At 42.4% G+C, this 17,559-nt stretch overlaps 1 protein-coding gene across 4 annotated transcripts in view; it reads left to right on the top strand.

Annotated features, from left to right (window-relative positions):
• Positions 1 to 16,817, top strand: part of HSD17B11 (hydroxysteroid 17-beta dehydrogenase 11) — a 58,026-nt gene extending 41,209 nt beyond the window's left edge. For all 4 annotated transcript variants that reach the window (XR_016440863.1, XR_016440861.1, XR_016440860.1 and 1 more), the window contains one exon: positions 8,019 to 16,817. The gene's annotated coding sequence lies outside the window, so the exon portion shown is untranslated. The remainder of the gene's footprint in view (positions 1 to 8,018) is intronic.
• The last annotated feature ends 742 nt before the right edge of the window (positions 16,818 to 17,559 follow it).

The raw sequence follows: 17,559 nt of genomic DNA, 5'->3' as shown, positions 1-17,559 counted from the left end.
TGGTCAAATGTCTGTTAAAGTTGTTAGAAAAACTCCTGTAGACTTCAGTGGACACAGAATAAGTAGAAACCCAGTGAAGTGAAGGAACACTCTCAAAGCGTAGACAGGTTCCAAATAAATTCCCTGTCACTTGCTCATTGCCAAAAGTGCATGCATCAAATGAAAAATAAGCTGTCCTTCTCTGCTGTCTTTAGTTAGTCATTCCAGTGTGAAGGAAGTACTCACCTCAGTGTTCTATCTTCAGCTGATGGGGCAGTAAGAATAGGTAGTACATTATGGCTATGTAAAAACAAGTGACATTAGTAGGGTTTAGACAAGCTACCCCTAGGTTTCCCCTTCAAGTAAGGTAGCACCTATACTTTGCTTTGAATTCTGAGGACTGAAAATCTCAAAGCAAGATTGGTCTATAACAATGTGTGCCTGATTTAACATAAACTACTAAATTTCCTATAGCTTCCCCTACAGTCATTGACTAATGCAGGTTTGCATCTTGATGCAGTTTAAGTCTACAAAAAGATTAACAAGCCTGAGAGAGTCTTTTAGTAATTCTGAGTCAGGTTTTTGGCATGCCCCAAAAGAAATTATTTTTGCCAAAGAAGTTTTGGACTGCTGGGCAGTAAATCATAATATTCAGCAGTTTGCAAAGACCACACACTTGACATAATTCTGTGTATAATCACATCAATTTCTACGTCTGTCACAATTACAGGGCAGGGTATACAGTCAAATATGTGTACAGGTGTTTAAACGGCCTGTTATGTAGTCCTATTTAGTTAGCAAAATAACTTGATTCTGGGCAAACAGACTAGCAATAGCTTCTGCTTTTTCCCATACAGCTGGGTTTCCATTCTTGGAAAATAGGATCCTAAAGGGTCTTTCACTGTAGTAGCAAACTCCCATCGTCTTCAGATCCTATAAAGGACAGACCCAGGATTAACCACCCATGTTTCAACTAAAAACCATATTTGCTGTGTCCTCTTGCTGCATCAGCATTATTTAGCATTGTTGCTGTGTTAAGCATGAATATACCAGAAATGTTGTTAAACCCCAATTTTGAAACACTAACCCATTTTATGCATGCAAGTAATCATGCTGAAGTCAAGTAGACTCCACCCATGAGCAGTTACACTTATATATACACTTCAGTATTTATGGGGCCTGGGCCATGAGTTACTGAGCCCCTCCCAGGAAAAGTTAACGACACTTCTATCCTGGATGAAAACAGTAAGAACTGAAGGTACTCGGCATTTGGTGGGAGAGACTTACTAACTTGCAGGATCAAGCCTCCAGTTCCTAGCAAGAAAGCGCTCTTAATTTCATAGATTTCATAGACATCAGGGCTGGAAGGGACCTCGGGAGATCATTGAGTCCAGCCCCCTGCCCAAAGGGCAGGAAGTCAGCTGGGGTCATAGGATCCCAGCAAGATAAGCATCCAATTTACTCTTGAAGGTGTTCAATGTAGGTGCTTGAACCACCTCCGCTGGCAGACTGTTCCAGACCTTGGGGGCTCAGACAGTAAAGAAATTCTTCCTTATGTCCAGCCTGAAACGGTCTTGCAGGAGTTTGTGACCGTTCGACCTCGTCATCCCTTGGGGTGCTCTGGTGAACAGACATTCCCCCAGATCCTGGTGGTCACCCCTAATAAACTTATAGGTGGCCATCAGATCACCCCTGAGCCTGCGCTTTTCCAGGCTAAAGAGTCCCATGGCTCTCAGCCTGTCAGCCTGTTTTCCTGACCTCTGATCATGCGCGTGGCTCTCCTCTGGACTCTCTCAAGCTTCTCCACATCCTTTTTGAATTGTGGAGCCCAAAACTGGACGCAGTACTCCAGCTGCGGCCTCACCAAGGCCGAGTACAAGGGGAGAATGACGTCCCGGGATTTGCTCGAGAAGCATCTATGGATGCACGCCAGCATTTTGGTCGCTTTACTAGCCGCAGCATCGCATTGGAGGCTCATGTTTATCTTGTGGTCAATGATGACCCCCAAGTCTTTTTCTTCTGTAGTGCTAACCAACGTAGCACTGCCGAGCCTATAAGGGTGCTGCAGGTTTTTCCTCCCAAGGTGGAGAACCTTGCATTTTTTGGTGTTAAACACCATGAGGTTCTCGTCTGCCCATTTGCTGAGCTTGTCCAGGTCAGCCTGGATCACCCACCTATCTTCTGGCGTGGATGCTTTGCCCCAAATTTTGGTGTCATCGGCGAACTTGGCCAGTCCACTCCTAACTCCAATGTCCATAGACATAGACATAGATTTCATAGACATTAGGGCTGGAAGGGACCTCGGGAGATCATCGTTAATGAAGATGTTGAACAGTATGGGTCCCAGGACAGAGCCTTGAGGGACCCCACTGGTCACAGGGCACCATGATGTGTGACTGCCATCAATCACAACCCTCTGGGTCCGACCACGAAGCCAATTTCCCAGCCAGCGGATAGTGGTGGAGCCAAGGCCACAACCGGCCAGTTTGGCCAAGAGGTGATCATGGGATACCAGATCAAAAGCTTTTTTGAAGTCAAGATATATGACATCAATCTCTTCTCCCTTGTCCAGGTGATAGGTCACCTGGTCATAGAAGGAAATGAGATTGGTCAAACAAGACCTACCCACAACGAACCCGTGCTGGCTGTCCCTTAGAATGTTAGCCTGGGCCAGTCCCTCAAGGATGGCCTCCTTAATAAACTTTTCTAATGTTAAAAGGTGGTAGTTTTAGGGGTTAATGCTTATAGGAACACCCCCTGCCCCCAACTAGAATATTAGGGAGCCGGTTAGATATCAATAAACAAAGCCGCTTTAAGTTGGAGTTAATTGTAAGGGTTTAAAAAGATTAAAATGCTTCTTAATCCAGTAAACTTCCCACCAGAGATTCACAGAATTCATTATTTTCCAGTGGTCATTGCAAGTTGAAGATAATGCTGGCATTATTTTACTGGGGCTTCATATTAAGCTTAGTAAACCAACAAAAGCATCTTTGTTGCAAATAGGGAAATATTGCTCAATAGGCTTCTACTTTCTTCCAGTATAGTAAAATTCACAACAAACTTCTCATTAATAAGATCATTGTTAATAGTGATTGATTTTCTTTGTTGACCTTTCCCCACTAATCCCCCATGTTTCATGTCCGCTACTGGAGCCTGTCAAATGCTCCTTGACTAAACACCCTGAAAGTGAGTTTTAAGCACACTGAGAAGGGGACAGTTTAAACTGCGAAGAAAAGGGGGACAAGATTAGGCATCTGACTTGAGCTTTATTTCTAGTGTTTTGAAGCAAAGTTTGCCATTCTGAAACTTGATCCGTTATCACAACCAGGTAAAGGACATGTTTCTAGGACTGCATGTGTCAAAATGCAACTGCTGACTTTGCTTTCACAATTACCACACAGGCATGTGTAAGCACAGGAAAACTATGCAAAGATCAAAATGGAAGTATCCAGTAAATCATTTGCATACACAACTGCCTTTGCATTATTCACAAATTATTTCTTAAAGCCCTGACTCCTTTACTAAAAAGTTTGCAGGAGAATCTCAGCTTTCTTTATATAAAGTAAATTTCTAGCCTTGATAACTGCAGGGAAGAAATTGAAAACATAAAGCACGTTCATCCTAAAGTCTCAGAAGAGCAAGAAAAAGAGCCAACTGTTATATCTATTTTTACATCTCATAATTTTAAGTTAGTCCCATAACTGACTTCTGACCCATGATTCTTTCTAGTGCTTGGGGTTGGAACCATTGATGAAAGCATGCAGAAATTATGTACATCTAGTTCCAAAGTAGAATAGCAAGTGTACTTTAAATGAGCAAAGCTATTTCCCTGAGGCTAAAGATGAAAGAACACAGAGATTTGCAGGGACAGTTCACCTTTCTACAAGCTACACATTTCCATATGTTTTTGTACTCCTAGCCTCTGGTTTTGCTTCTCCTCAGCTAGTCACTGATAACAACTTAGTATTCCATAATAAGAATTTTGCAGAAAACTTCTTGGGATTATCAGAGAGATGATCTGAATCCAGACTCTGCTACTGAAAGTGACATTGATAACTAAGGTAGCATTACGTTAAGAGGGTGATTTTTTTTTTAACGTGCTTTTTTAACCATGTCTGGATCTGGCATTTTGAAAAAGAGGGTATAGATGGTATGGTGCATTACCCCATATAGTACAACATATTTTTCTCCAGTTAAAAATATATTACATGCTTTACTAATATGTTAGGGGCCTAGGACTATGCTATTCCATTTTAATATAGCAAAAAAGCCCAAATCCCAAATTAATTGGAATGTACTTTAATTGGCTATTATGTATAAAAAACACAACACACAGCAAAAATAGTCAAAAGATGCTGTTTTATTAATCCTGTAGTCATTAAAGATAAACAGGGTTCAAATTACGGGAGGAGCTCAGGGGAGGGGGGCTGAGCCTCTGAGCCCCCTCCCCAAAGAGATGAGCCCCCTATAAGATTTGAAAATCATAACCTGGAGGGGCTCAGATTTTATTAGGGTGTTGTGATGGGCAGCCCAATTTTTTTTGCAGACCCCTCCCCTCCACCCAAGAGTCAAAGTGTAATTTCAACCCTGCAGTTAAATGTACATCTTTTTTTCAGATTTATTTCTACACCTGAGTTAATGTTCACCTTAGTTAATGTTTTTAGCTAAAGTTAAAAAAATAGTTTGTAACATTGTTAAATAGGGCCTACATTACCAGGAACAATTAACAGACAGCATAATTGCCAAAGAAAAGATAGCTTGATCAGTGGAACATCAAGACCATTAAAAAGGAGAAAAGGCTGTTAACACATGTGGAATGAAGTATTTAAAAGGAATCAGGTAGATTATGATGATCTGTGAAGTCAATTGACTCCTTCACTGTTGTCTGAATAGAAATGTTGCTGCCACTGCCTGGTAGTTAGTTTGAAACTTTAAGTAGATCAGGAAACACAGAGCAAGTGGGGAGGGGTGACAGTGACTGCACTTCCCCCTGGATCTGTCCCTGAATTTAACCATTTCCCTATGAGGATGCTTCAAGAAACAGAGGACCAGATTTTAAAAAGTATCTACCCTTTGTTGAAAACAATAGAAGTTGTATTTTGAGCAGTTGAAAATCTGGCCTGCTATCTCCCCCCACCCTCACTACAGAACAGCAGATGCTGTTGGTTTATTCATAGCTATGACTTGCTTGTTCTAAGAGAAATGGTAAGAATTACTAACCTTACACTTTATCAATTTAAAATCTTGATACTTTTGATCCAAATTCTGACCTGTGTTATATGAAGTGCAAAATTAAATCATCTTGATTTACACTGATGTAGCTGAGGGCAGAACTTGGGGGGGGTTAATACAATAAAAATGAAGAAAATAAAAATGTATTTGGATCCTGATTAATGAATCTCTTATGGCGTTGACACTTGCTAATAACACCATTTTTCCTGATGTTCTTTAGGCAACAACAGATAAGCAATACTCTCTGAAAAGGTGAATGCTTCATTATTTAGAAATATTTTGGCTTTTGCTTCCCTCTCCTGTAAAACAATAGCAAGATGCATTTTAAATATCTGTCAATTTTTCAGGGAGCTTTAATGGGCCTTTTTTGGGAAGCTAAGAAATGATGGGTTGCAGGCCAAACAACATTATGTATGCAATGGAGTTGGACAACATTTCTTGACCTGAGTTTATATAGAAAAATGCAGCTCCTGGTCAACCCAAACTTTATGAATTCATGCCAAATTTAGTTAACAGTTTGGACTAAAAGTGTGCATTGGCAGAAGGAGAAAGGAAATGAAAAAAGCCAAAATTGCTTGTTTTACTGTTTTCAAAATGCTGTTTACAAACAGAGTTGTTTAATTTTTAAAAGGTTTAAAAACAAAACAAAAAAACTGCAGATAATAACAAAATGAATACTCTGTTCAACCTATAGGAATTTTTTTTAAGTTACTTTTTGGTTCACCACCAACTCAAATGGAGTCCCCTGTGGTTCAGTGGTAGCATCCTTGTCTACCACACAGGAGACCTAGGTTTGATTCCCAGACACATATACAACTATGGCCATAGAGGTACCAAACATCTGGATTCAGTCTGGTCTTTGGATCTGTTTCAGTGCCGTAAAGGGAGGATAGAAGGTCTGGGCAACCTCCACTTCTCCAAAAATTTCTGCCCAGGCATATGTATTGAAGGTCTGGGTGGTGCTCATGCATACACCATGATCCAGGAGGACTGATGGTCGCCACCATCTCAAACTAAGTTATTAATAGGGCTCTAGTACTGCATCTAGTATGATCTAGGGGTGAAAGTTAACACCTGCTGCTTCAACAGTTGATATTTCATAAATAATGAAAGCTGGTTGTTGTAGAACATACTGCCAGCCTAGCTTACTTTGATGAGCTGTCTCTTAAATCAGAAGTATTGGCTGGTAAATCAGCATGGAGATGAATTAAGTGGCACTGTCACTCAGCAGTGCTAATTATTATCCTTGCCTGAAGCACCACAAACACAACTATATTGCTGCCAGTTTAAGAGGCAGCATATGTAGAGTAGCACAGTCTAAGGGTATCACTTTTGGGCACAGAAAGTTTATCCAGTAGAGTGGGCCTTAATAAGAAAGAGAGAGAAGAAAAGAAAGAAAAGAGTAAGTTAACAGAGCTGTAGAAGACTACATACACAGAAGATATTTATCAGCTTCTATCACAAAGCTTGTAAAAGTTCTAAAGAAGGTTTTCAGTTAATCTACCAGGGGTTGGCAACCCCTGGTACATGGACCAAGCATGGCACATGAGGCCATTTTGCTCGGAACACCATGGCCAGCCCCAGCTCTGGGTAGCTGCTACCAGCGATGGAACCCGGGCTGCTCCCAGCAGGGCTTGTAGCATCCCAGCTGCTTTCTGGCAGCAGCTAGCCAGAGCTGGGGCCAGCTGCAGCTGGGAGGCTTCAAACAGCTGTGCCAGGCTCTGGGCTCTGGCATCAGCTCTGTACCGGCACGTGCATCCACGCATCAGAGGGGGTGGTGACAGAGGGGCCTGAGGCAGTTCAGCCCCAGTCTCTCCCCTGCTCCTGACACAGTCACTGAGGCTGTGCTGCCGTGCTGTCCGCCCCAAGGTGCCCATGCAGCCACCACCAGCACGGAGCTGATGCTGGAGCTGTGGAGCCCGGTGCAGCTATTTGCAGCCTGCCTGCTTGCTGCAGCTGCCCAGAGCCCAGGCTGGCTACAAACAGTTGTGCCAGGCTCTAAAACTCTGCTATCACCTCTGTGCTGGGAGCGGGGGAGAGACTGGGGCTGCGCTGCTTCAGGCTTCTCTCCCACTGCCTGCTTCAATGCACAGGGGCACACGCCGGTATGGAGCTGATGCTGGAGCCTGGTACAGCTGTTTGGAGACTCCCGGCTGCAGCTGGCCTCGGCTCTGGGTAGCTGCTCCCAGCAGGTAGCTGAGACGCTGCAATCCCTGCTAGGAGCAGCCCAGGCTCCAGCAGCTACCCAGAGCTGGGGTAGCTGCTGACAGGCACAGAGCCTGGGCTGGGGGGGGCAGGGCCTTTGGGTGGGGGGTGCAGGGCTGGGGGGCAGGGCCTTTGAGTGGGGGACATGGGCAGCAGGGCTGGGGGGCACGGCAGCAGAGCTGGGGGCAGGGGCTTTGGGTGGGGGCAAGGGGCAGCAGGGCTGGGGGCAGGGGCTTTGGGTGGGGTGGAGGGGTTTGGGTGGATGGCAATGACAGCAGGGCTGGGGGGCAAGATCTTTGGGTGGGAGCAAAGGGCACAAGCAGGGCATCCTGCCACGTACCTATTGCCTTCACTCTGGCACCTTCCAAGGCAGGCATTGTGGTGTTTTTCAGCACTCCAGCCAAAAAATGTTGCTTGCCCCTGATCTAAACCAACCAGCAGTACTTAAGGCTGACAATAATGCCTTGTTATATCTGTTGGTTAAAGCTAACTTTGAATTCCATGTGTGCACGAGGGTGAAGCAGATGAGATTAATGTTTTGAATCTGCAGTTCTTTCCTCCCCTCTAATATGTTCATATTTGCTTGTCTTTTTCTTCTACAGATAAAGAACTCCTGACTCATGAAGGGTATTTTGTTCCTGATCCCAGTGGTTATCCAGTGACCAACTCAGTGGCAAGAGGGGATGTAGCTCGTTTCATGTTGTGTCTCCTTAACAATAATGAATGGATTAAAAAAGGAGTGGCCATGTGCACAAAATAGAAGTGGCATTCTCTCTGGGTAGGACAACATTAGCCCAAGTCCTGTAAATGAGAAAGCATCAGCACAGACCTTCAAACATTCATGACATGCACATGAACTATATTATGTCCAAATACCCAGATTCCCAAAATGACTTACATAGCTGAAGTGTGAGGTAGGTGGGATTTAGTTAAGTCTAAGAGAGCAATTTTTAAACCCCACACCTAACCTCTTAGATGCCTGAAAGTCTATATTCACTCAAGTTTGCATGGTGAAGTGACCTAAGTACCTAGAACTCAGCATACACAGAAAGGATGCCATCTTAGCAGCGTTGAACAACTTACTGCATATCTCAGGGTTAATTTTGTTCAGGATCCTCAAACAAGGTGTTCCTCTATTCAAGTCCCCTGAAGGGCCCAAGTCGGTAGACATGCTCAGACCATATCCAACACCCACATATAGTTCAGCTCAACATACAGCAGCCATAGCACCCTGATTTTAAAAGACAGTTAAAAAGACAATTAACAGCCCAAGACTTGTCCCTCCTAAATGAGTAACCTAACCAAAATATCAGCCTAGGCATAAGAATTGTCATTCACAACTAACAACTGCTTGTCACCAGGGCTGACTTGTTTGGTCGTGCTAGACCCAAACAAGCCAGAGTAAACACACACAGTTTCTCTCTCTGCAGATTTCTTATGCATCTCTGTCTGGTTTTCTGACTACTTTCTTCTTACACACTGGCTCTTTTCTCTCTATTTAATCAACTTTCATTCTCTCTACAAGTTCTTTGATTACTGCCACCCAAATATCTAATCAGTCCCAATGCAGGTAAACCAGCCTCTATTATCTCCAAACACACATTTACGTTCTTGCCACAGGTGTAGCCCTAGGGTCAGAAGGCACTCCTAACCCACAATTAATTTTCTGCCTGTGGTAGAGATCTCTTCAAAGGAGTCAATTTTCTCAGCATTTGGCACTGACAGTATTCACTATTTTCAGTGCAGTAAGCTTTTCCCAGCTCCTGCTTAATGTTTGAAAAGGATCCAACCCTTAAAAGTAGTATCTGCTACTCATTAAAAAAAACAACCAAAGAACAAAAAAACTGCACAACTTTTTTACTAGCTACTTCATGTAATTGTACCTTGTGGCAGAAATGCGACCAGGAAACAAAACTTATCTCCAGCACCAGGACAGAGAGAAAAGTGGCAACCTCAGACTGCCACCAAAGATTAAAGACGCCGCAGCAGCAACACTGCTGACAGCAAACAAGCCAAGCCACTGCATGAGTGAGGAGAAAAGGGGCAGCAGCTGTCTGCCACTGGGGATCAGGCACGCTCCCCAGAACCGGTGTGGGTACATTTTGTGGCTGTGTGCTGATACCAGTTTGTCAGCTGGCCCTTGGAGCAGGGGATAAAAACCCCACTGACCCACATTCAGGGAGGATTGAAAGCGAGTCCTCCGGAGAGCCCAGGGTGGCCTGAGATGGATGAATCCCCTGGTAGGTGCGAGTGGTGACAACCGCGAGAAGTGGGATGCCCTACTAACACTTGCTCAGAGAAGCCAGAGTTTATACCTGTCTCGAGACTGTGGATCCCAGACAATGCTGGGAGAGACTGGGACAGCACAGCAGTGAGCCTATAGAGAGAAAAAAAAATAAGGAAGGATACGGACAGAGAGTAGCCCCTAGAGGGCGGGGAGAGAGTATCCTGGTGTAACTTCCAGTGGCAGGTTGCTTTTGTTTCAGCCTGGGCCAAAACCTAACATCATCACTGGTTGGCACAAGGCGGGGTATAGGGGAGGCAGAGCCCTGAGATGAAGACCTAAGTGAGTGACCAAAGAGAAACCCAGGAGTAGCTGGATTAGTGAACTTTCTCCCAACAGTAATCCATACTAACAAAGATGTGGCAGGCGAGAACCCCTGGGGACCCTTTTAGGAAACCTCACTGAAAGGCAAGCTGTTGACCCGAAAGGAGACAGCTGCATCTGAGTGGCCCAAAAAGGCAAAGCGTTCCAGTGAATGTCATGGGTGATTACACACTTTCTTTCATATTTTGTGGCTGATCATGAATGCTGAGCATACCAACAGAATATGAAGCTGGCTTTGCCTGCACTGTTCAAATTACAATCCAGCTCTTGAAAGGGTCTGTGGCAGTGGCAGCTGGAAGCCAGAAGGAGCCACCACCAGCACCACTGCTATCACCACCTGAGCTACTTAGAAAGGCACAGAGTGGACTGGCAGCTCTCATCTCTTATGAGGGAGCTCTCTAGGGGCTTATCCCCCTCTGAATTCCCCCCCCCCTAGTATTTCAAGCCCTGTTTGTCTTCTTTGAAATCTTAATTCAGGAGGTGAGAGAAATGAGCATCTGATGAAGTGAGCTTCAGCTCATGGAAGCTTGTGATTATATAGAGCTTGCTTAGTCTGTAAGGTATTTACAGTTAGTCTGTAACATATCTACCCTGACTTCAGGTTAACACGACTAACTACCACACTCAGATGAGGAAATGTTATAGGCATGAAGAGTTCAGAAGGCAAGAGGAAGGCAGGTTAGAAAAAAATTGGCTCAATTGGCTTACTTAGAATTTATTTAATGGTTTTATAATGGTTAAGTCTGATTTACAACAAATATAGTTTAAATACCTAACCTTTCTGTCTGACAATAAGCAAGGTCTGATTTTATTATCATATTACGGTAAAATCGCTGTTATCCGGCATCCCCAGGGTACGGGGATTGCCAGTTATGTAAAAACTCTGGTTATCTGAAATAACTCGGCAGGTTTTCAGATGACACAGAGCAGAGGTGGTGGGGAAGGGCGGCGGCAGCTGCACATAGAGCAGCAGCAGCACGAGGTAGTGTGTATGAGCTTTCCCCCACCACCCCTGCATGTGGCTGCAGAGTGTGTGTGTGTGGGGGGGGGGGGCAGCCACACACAGAATGACAGTAGCACAGGGTGCGGTGTGGCAGCGGTGATGCATGACCCCCACCCCAACCCCGCATCCATCTGGCCAGCCAGAAACTCCACTTAATAGAGTATTCCAGCTGGTTAAGTACCAGATAGCAGAGATTTTACTGTAGATAGAGCTCAGATACAGTATGCCATAATTTATATTAATTAGGCACATTTCTATATTTGCTAGCCTTATTTAGCATGCCTTTGAAATTGGGTCAAATATAAAAATCCAGGCCTACCTTCAAATTCTTGCTTTTGGTTCTTGCTGAATTGCCTATCCACAGGTGAGTCAAAACCAGCACTTCTAATAAATGTAGTCTTTGAACCTAGGTAAGACATCTTTTTTCCCCTAGCAGGCTGTCCATCTGTTAGAAGCTTTTAAGACTTTTGGATTTAGACAATTTAAGATTAATCTCTTTCAGATATTTAGTGATGCTGTTACTTCTTTAAGTTGATGAACACTTAATCAGTTTTAGTCATTGGCTTGATATGCCTTATCTATACTTTTTGGTCATTTATATATTATTAGTATTCATAGATAAACCTGCTATTAAAATTTACTTATTTTCTTGAGTACTTCATTTTGGTGGCATGGGCTTCTCAAATGTTCCTTGATCACCAGAATCCTTCTGGGGAGTCAGTGCCAGTTTTTTTGTAAATATAATATACTAATTATTCCTTTTAGTTACAAAATACAAATTCTTTTTCATTTTGATGTCTCATTTCATTTTGAATTAGTTTGCCTTCACAAGATGGAAACGTGAAAAAAGAAATAATGTGTCTGTAAAAATGTAAGAATCGTAACTTAATCTTTTTGTTAGAAGTTCTCTTAAATTATGATTGACATTTGCTTGTGTCAGGAAAACTCATGTACCACCCCAAATCATACAACTCCAGACACAGTCAATAAGAAGCGTAGGGCCCATCACAACAGAATCATTTGCTCAATTAATGCAGTGAGCAGAGAACTCCTTGGCTGGCCTTTGTAGCTTTATTCCTTCAATGCTTGATGAAGGGCCACAATGTAGTATTAACTAAACTAGGGGATTAATCACATTTCCCTAGTCTACACCAGGGCTAGGAACATAAATTGTACACATAAAGTGATCAAAAACTGATTCAAATCTGTAACACAATTTGAAGTTCAGGGCACAGAAACCACTTTCAAAATGGCCGAAACTGGTTTAAGATAAACCTGGATGGATGTAGTATCAGACTTAACTGATTTAGGTTAAATCAGTTTATTGAACTTGTGTCCCAAATCCCCTCCAGATTCAAGTGAACTCGCAGTCTGCCAGCATCCCAGAATGCCTTGCACCTTCCCCGCAGACCCCTCCACTCCCCACCCCTTGCAGGGTGGTCAGACTAGCCTTTGCCCAGGCCGTCTGCTTCAGCAGAGCAGAGAGGCATTCTGTAGTACCTCTTGGCTTCTGGCCTGGCCCACTGCAGGCATCTGGCTGCATTTCTGGAATCAGAAGTTAATTTCTGTTCACTTGCTTATTGGTTCAATCTACACAAGTTAGACTAACCTGCAAAGATTGAATTGATTCAGCTTTAGGCTTTTTGACTGTTTGTACTTAGCCCAAGGGTCAACAGTTTTTTGTATTGTGGGCTGAAGCTTGCAACCTAGTCCCTACTGCCCCTTGCTGCAGGCTGCAAATGTCTACCTGCTGGAGCACCAAAGCTGTCTGCATTTACCCTCACTGCTGATCCTGCAATGGTAAATGCAGGTACAAGGTAGCAGCAGAAAGGGCAGCAAGGTGCAGTTGCATGCCACCTAGTTCCTCAGGCCACCTCAGGCCAGGTCGAATCCAGATCCAACCTGCATGCCTTAGATTGCTGACCCCTGGTCTAAACACATTCATTCTTGGCCACTGTATATGTCAAAAGTAATTCTGTCAGGAATTTTCTGGTACTATCACGCCTGCCAAACCAGCTAGGATGGTTTTAAAATAAGTATGATCTTTTTTTTCAAGCAGAGTATCCTTTTACTAATTCATAATTTTATATTCATTAGAGAAAAAATAACACACTGTTCTTAAAACTCAATGCATCTGCAAAGCTTCTCAGAATTTACCATTAAATCCCGTCTACATGCACAAAAAAGTTGTTTCTGTTGCCAGCTCCAGAAGAGAAGGGAGATTTGCACAAACCTCCTTGTATCAAGAAAAGGTGCCTCCATATAAGACACTGCATTCAATAATGTAATAAATGTATTAGGGACCACAAGAAAAATGCCGTACTAAAACCCTGGAACAGAATCAAACTAAAGAATGGAATTTTTGTGGGCCTGATCTATCACTGAGTCTTTTGTCTGGCTTCGAGGCAGCAAAAGCAGTGTCATGGTACATTACATTTAATACCTTCACCAACACTAATGGCCAGAATTAAGAACAGAGAAGCATTACTTCATCATTTGAGATAGTAGACTAACCACTGCTTCCTCCCTGTTCTCTACACAGCCAGGCAAGCAGCCAGAGCCAGCCACCATCAATTGTCTCAACAGGAAGCTGAAAGAAAAGGGTGCCTAAATTTGAATCTGTTATACAACCAATATCCAGTCATAACCCTTATTACAGCACTAGCTCTTACAATTAAAAAATAATAAGACACTTGGAGTTATGTTGGAGAAATGTACCAGCATCAGAAAGTTGGAAACCATGATAGAAAATGTCTGTTAATAGTAGAATATGAATGTTGAAAGACAAGGTTAAGCATTCAACATGTAGGAAAGTCCATACTGAACATACATCACTGTGAACCCAGATTCAGCACTATGCCAATGGACCCTTATGGCCACATGGAGTCCCACCAAGGACAGCATGGGGCTCCATGTGAACACAGAACTGGCCCCTATGCACCAGTTATAAGAACAGAGCCTATATGATACTATTCAGCACAAACAGTTTCAGGCAAACATTAAGTTAGACACTTTTATTAAATGATAGCTTTTACAGGGGAAACTGATCTTCACACTGGTTGCACTGAAACTTTCTGTGAGGCATAGTCTGTTCTTGGAGAGAGGGTTTTTGCCTAACTTCAGAACACTGGGTAGGGCTGCCCCACCGTGAGATCAAGCTTTCCATGTTTCACAAATTTCCCTGTTTCATCTGGTTGAGCATTAATGGATTTCCATCTTCTCTCCTTGTTCAATCCTCCATACAGTGCATATAAAAACACAGTGATTAAGATTTATAAAATGTGCTTTTCTGAGCATTTTGCTTCCTTTTTTTATTTTATTATTATTAGCTTCCTTTTTACACTCCTCCTTCAGTTCTCTAACAGCAGTATTTTAGTTAATAAATATTCCTACTTCTTCCTTCCAATTCAAAAACGGCATAGGCCTCTTAACTTCAAGATTAGCTTTCACTATAGAAGTGCAAACTCCCAGCTACTTACCTCAAGATCCAGTTCAGTCTAATACAAGACTTCCCTGCCTTCCATCAGAGATCTACTGTAATCATAAAGAAAGGAAATCCTAGAATTATTAAGCCTGCTAGCAGGTTTGGATCTGGCTTGCAGCACTGTATTTTAGCTTACATATGCAGCTTGTAACCAAAAGAGAATACACAAATATTGAGGCCCTGAGGCTGGTTGGTTGGTTGGTTATGTCATCCGTTTGTTTTAATTATCATTACCAGAGATATAACTACAAGAGTCTGTGCCTTCAGTGGCAGCAGTTCTTGAGCCTTGGCCTGGTGACCAGGACTGGTGCTCTGGTTGCCTACCCCTTGCTTACAATAACAACCATTATAGTTTCACAAATGAGACTGAGTATGGAGGTAGTTACCAACATAGCTTTCTCTTTAGAAAGACCAGATAACTGTTCTCTTTGAGCATAACAGTTAGGAACCACGTCCCAACTCTATGCTCTGTCAATTCAGATTCCTAAGTGAAGCCTTAATCAAAAGAGACCGAATCTTTCCCATCCTGAGCTACAGGGATAGAGCCTGACCACAGCTCCAAGGTCTGTATATGCCCCCAGAAGACCCATACAATCCTGCAGAAAGAAGGGCCTCATAAGTGGCAAATTTTGCCAAATCCTAAGGATGGTTATATGCATACTGATGTGAACACATTGAACAGGAAGGAGTCAGTAACATGTGGGATGGGATGGGATGGGGATGGGAAAGAAAAGGGTGCCTATTGTTAAATGGCGGTAGTCAAGTGCACATTTTTTGTGGCTCTCCAATGGATTCTTTCTAAATTGTCTGTCTTTCTTGAAGTGTAATGCTCAAAGTTGGATAAAATAGTCCAGGTGAGGCTGTATACTAGTGCTGACTGGAGTGGAGGAATTACTTCCTGTGATTTGCATGACATATTCCTGTTAATACCACATAGTATGCTATTGGTTTTTTGGTTTTTTGCAACAACAGCACATTGTTGACTCATATTCAGCTATACCCCTGGTACTGCAGCCTAATCAGTCATTCTCCAATCTATATTAAAAATGTGCATGCAATTGTTCTGTTCTAGATATAGGACTTTGCATTTGTCCTCACTGAATTGAATTTAATTAATTTTGGACCATTTTCCCATTTATTAAGGTCATTCTGAATTCTAATTCTATCCTCCAAAGTCTTTGCTACTCTTCCATGCTTTGTGCCATTCGTAATTGAGCAGGCCTGATCTCACTTCATAGTAGGGTTGCCAAACCTCCAGGATTGCCCTGGAGTCTCCAAAAATTAGATATAAATCTCCAGTAGACTGCTGAGAGTCACCTGGGAGATAAATGATAGGGTATTCATTAAAATAAATATTACATGTTGAATCAAATTTATACAGTAGTAGTAGCCCAGTGGGGTTTTAAAATGGAACAGTAATGTACCTTTGCCTTCCTGAGTACAGTACAGTACATCAGTCATTAATGTCATTACAGCATATGATGAAACTTCCCGGAATAGATTCAAACAGAGTTGGCAACCTTACTTCATAGCTGCCCATCAAAATTATATCTGCATCTCCACACAGGATCCAGGCCTCAAAATGACTTAAGATGTGAGTTCAGAATCCCCCTGCATGGTCATGGAATCCTCCAAACCATTACAGTAGCATAACATCAAGCTTAAGAAAACCTACAGCCAGAAATTTTTGTGACTGAACAGCATCCAGAAAAGGTAGTGCACTCTTCCAAGAAAGGCAGCACAGAACTTGTATAGCACTGCTCTATTTCAGAGCTCAAAGTAAATCGCCAAAGTGGAAATTCTAGTACAATGCATTACATTAAACACAGGAAGAACCGGAAGAACAGCAGGGTCCTCAGGTACCACAGTGATGAGATAGGTATAAATGTCTGCAGAAAAAGAGAGTCAGCAGCCCAGGGATCCTAGGAAGTAACAGAACTGCTAGATTGGTTTCTACCTTCCAAAACTTAGTCAACGTAAACAGCTGAAAAAAATTACCTCACATTTCCAATTGTCTGAGAAAGACCAAATGACATCAAACACTTCTGTGTTAATGAGCATGCTCTGAAGCACGATTCCACAAGATAAAATTAGCCAGAAAACAAGGCTGTACAATATGCTAACCGTTGGACAACTCTGAAACCTAACCATGCAGAAAACAAGGCTGTCATACTAGCTTATTTAAAACAAGATAACTTCATTTTAAAAATGCTTCTAGTCAAATATCAAATACTACAAGAAAAATACTTTAAGTTGTTTGACATGTGAAAACAAAAAATACAGGGGAAAGGAATGTGATGACTCAGCTGCACCTTTTTGATATAAAAAGAAAGCCTGATAACGGACATTTTAAGTTTCATTCTTTTTTCTTTACATACAGCTTTTGTGTACACTGGGACTTTGTGAAAAATAGGGGAGCAAGTAGAGCCATAACACCATTAGTGAATTACAGCAGATCAAGAGAGACAGGAATGGTTTTTTAAAGAGTTCTAAATTTTTTTTATGTTGCCAATTCTCATAATTTTATCTTAAGTCCTGTAATAATTAGACAGGTAGCATTTATTATTATTTTTATTTATTTAATGTTCCCCTCCAGCTTTCCAAACTGCAAAGAAAAGCACCAAAATATATGTTGAAGGGCCAAAAACTGGAAGGAAAATAGAAAGCACCCCTATTTGTTTAGATTAAAAAAAACAACAACTCATAGTTTAGGAGGGGCCTGGCTCAAATGTGAAACTTGGGGATTGAAAATATGGCTTTTATAGCAACTGTTAGCATTTATGCAGTTATTTACTGAAGATAGGGTAGAAATAGAGACAATATGCAACAGAGGCGGTATTTCTAAGTCAGCTAAGGTACGAGAAAGCTCACAATGTACATCAATGGGATTTTCTCAAATCCAGGAAAGAAAAACTACGTTACTTGCTCTATGTAATATAATTTGGATAGAGGCAGTATGTATTACTTTGCTGCACTTTATAGGTAGAAGCATAGAACATGTTCCTTTCAGAGCTCACAGGCTCCCTGGCTACCTTGCTCAGTCACAAA

This window comes from Crocodylus siamensis, chromosome 2 (assembly GCF_052110815.1).
Source record: "Crocodylus siamensis isolate JL-2025a chromosome 2, ASM5211081v1, whole genome shotgun sequence".
NCBI lineage: Eukaryota > Metazoa > Chordata > Crocodylia > Crocodylidae > Crocodylus > Crocodylus siamensis.
This window is presented reverse-complemented; position numbering and strand designations above follow the sequence as displayed.